Source organism: Cupressus sempervirens, chromosome 6 (assembly GCF_028749045.1).
Source record: "Cupressus sempervirens isolate cs-2001-9-10 chromosome 6, ASM2874904v1, whole genome shotgun sequence".
Classification (NCBI taxonomy): Eukaryota; Viridiplantae; Streptophyta; class Pinopsida; order Cupressales; family Cupressaceae; genus Cupressus; species Cupressus sempervirens.
This window is the reverse complement of record NC_143123.1, coordinates 117906062-117909350: the sequence shown is the minus strand read 5'-3', so window position 1 is coordinate 117909350 and position 3289 is coordinate 117906062. Positions and strand designations below refer to the sequence as shown.

At 36.4% G+C, this 3289-nt stretch overlaps 1 pseudogene; it reads left to right on the top strand.

Annotated features, from left to right (window-relative positions):
• Positions 1-493: 493 nt before the first annotated feature.
• On the top strand, positions 494-1618 carry LOC149551498 (nifU-like protein 4, mitochondrial pseudogene; annotated as a pseudogene).
• Positions 1619-3289: the final 1671 nt, after the last annotated feature.

The window sequence follows — 3289 nt, the reverse complement described above, 5'->3', positions numbered from 1 at the left end:
TTATTGAGGCTAAGGTAGAGAAGTTTGAAGCATCTATGGGAATATTATTGTAGAGGAGAAACCGAAACCTAACAACTTCAATGAGCCAGACTCAACCCAGTCTCTTGTAGTAGAAAAAGAGGTTAGTCCTGTCAATTCAAACATCTTGGATGACAATAAAAATGTTTCAGACAAAATTATCTCTCTGCACTAAGAAGAAGTGATGCCCATTGAGCTGAAGGGAGAACCTGAAACTCAAATCAACACCGAGAAGGTTGAGGTATCTAGGCTTCCATTGGATATCTGCGAAAGCAAAGAACTGGAAGATGCCCTTCCAGAGAAAACTGCAGGAGACGACAATGTGGAATTCATTACCGAGACTTCCTCTGAGGTGATTTCTGGCACCCTCTTTGTTTCCCATTCTGATGATCTTGAAGAAACCAATTTGAACAAAATGGAGAAGGCTTTAGATGTAGCAAAAAATATGAATGTAAAGGGATAATTTGAAGCTTCCATGTGTGAAGGATCATGCGATTCAGTCGTTGATAAACCCATCGAGGCTCTCCCAACAGGATATTCTAATTCTTCTATGAGCAACACTAAAAATGATCTCCCCCTTTCAAGTGAGGAACATGTCTTAGGATTCAACAAAGTGACTGATGATGTAGAATCCGAGGCATCTGATTTCGCAGGCACACTTGTGATAAGTAACTCAGTCAATAAAAAAAGGATCTTGAGAACTCTACAAGCATCCATTAGTCAATTTTGAAGGACCCTCATATCCCATTCATGATAGGCATGAATGTAAATGTAAACCCACTTTCTGTGACAATTGAAATTGTAGTTTCTCCCAAAGGCGTCGCCCATTCAATTGGAATTGATTGTGAAGAATAACAGAGAAAACCCATAGTCACATGGATATATGACAATATCGAGTGCACTATCAACTGGGAATAAATCCAAATTGTTCAATGAAATGTCTTAGGTACAATATAGATTACTAAGAAGTTTGGATTGTGTGCATATGCAAGCTATGGTAATGGGTATATCACACTCCAACTTAAGTTAAATATAGCACTGCATTTGTGTGAAGAACCCAAGCCCGATAAATAGACATATATGGCTTGAAATTGATCATCGAATTGATGAAATAAGACTCTTGATGCCAAAGAATAAAATGTGGACCATTTAGACAAGATGACATAAAAACTGCCTAGCATTGGATGTCAGATAGCAAGCCCAATGACTTGAATGGTAATCAACTTCACAAGCAGATATCAAAGCCGATGCAAACTTCCAAGGATGATGACCCAGTTTTGATCGACATTATAATGTTCAAAGGTGCATGGAGTAGGATGATGATGAGACTTTTGCTATGATAAAAGAATTATTAGAGACACATATATGACCAGCTATACAAGATGATGGCGGTGATATTGAATATCGTGGCTTTGATCTGGAAACTGGCACAGTCAAATTGAAAATGCAAGGGGCCTGCAGTGGCTATCCTAGCTCTGCACTCACTTTGAAGTCTGGTATTGAGAACATGCTTATGCATTATGTACCTGAGGTTAAAATTATGGAACAAGAAATGGATGGAGAGGAGGAGGAAGCAATAACAAGTAGCGCCATAGAGTAGGGAATATTTTGTTCCTTTTACTAGTTTAAATAGAAAAGGAAATGAAGAGTTGAAAGACTTACCATGGGAAACCCATAAATAGACATTTGTTTATAAATGCAAAATACTAAGGATTAACCCATGGTCTAGTTACACTAACCTAAGTGTAATTGATGTGAAGTTTCAAATTCAAAAAAAGAATTACAAAGGCATTATATTTAAAAATAGAAGGCCATCAGCCAACAAGCGGATTAGATGAAAGTGACTAATCAACTCCTTCAAAGAAAGAGTTATCTTGGCAATTGAAAAGTCACCACCAAGCAGAGAAGTGTTAAATATGTAATTCGATGACATTGAAAAGGGGTTCTTTTTTTTTCTGCATACAGTCAGAGAGCTGGAGTAGAGGAGAGGGCATGTTAGTTTAGGTTTTTCATTTCATTGTATATAGGGATCGAAAAATTTGAGGTGTGAAGCTGGTTGCAGAGACAATCAAGTCTAGTGCCATTTATTTTCTGTCCAACTGTATCTGGTGTTATTTCATTATGTTGAATTGGGAATAATAAATAAACGGAGTTTTGTTTCATTATTTTCAATTTAATCAATTAGTAGAATAATCAGAGAATTATAACTGGTTGTGGAATCGCATCAGCTACTTCATTTGCATTTCGTAACTTGCATAATCATTCTTCAATTGCATTTCATAATCTGCATCTTTAATAATTGCTTCGTTGGGAAATTCATAAGATCATGAAGGTCACAACATAACATTTTTGCATTTAGATCTTGCTTGAGATTTCACTCGCTTGGGTGGAACTCAGTTTCCTCTACTATTCTCTAGTTAAGAACATACCTACAGTAAGAATTAGAATTGAAACAAAATTCATTGAATATTTTTCACATAGGGAGCTATACCTTAATTTAGAGGGAAACTAGTTATTCCCAAAAATAGTTTCCCAACTGTTGTGTAAAGTTGTTCTTCATTACAAATTGGGCAAATTAAAAGGAGAATCAAAAGAAGAACAATTTGTTTACCAACACTGGGATAATATGCATATCTTGCAATATTGGCTTGCCATTAGATGACATTTCATGGAGGTAATCAATAAAATAGTTCAAACACCTTACCTATGATTCCACATTTTGTATGCATGTCTACTAGGGCAGTTGCAACTTAAACAAATATATCCTCTCAATATATCTATTTTGTGCATATCTAGCAACCATGGCTTTTGATGACCACATTATGTTCAGGGATCCTGTCAAATAGTTCACATGACTTATCTATGCTTCCATTTTGCAAGCATGTCTCCCAAGGAAAATGCTACTACTTCATCTACACCATCTGAAAAAATCCTTTATACTTTGATGGATGCCTATAGCTTATCCCAAAGCTCTCATTTAACTGTTATGAGATGATCAATCAAGAGGAAACGATTGAGAGCTTAGAGTGACACAATTTTCAGATGGTCATATGAAATGAAATGGGCGTGCGAGTAGAAAGAAACTAGAAAGACATTGTGTACAAATGAAGGCATGAAATGAATGGTTTTGGAGCACTCAACATAGACACTCAACATTTAGTACATATCATCATTCAAGATCAAATGGGTGTGTGGGATTATACACATAGTGAATAATAAAGGAGGCAATTGAACCCTCCCTAAGGCTCACACTTGTTGAGGTCCACTTCAA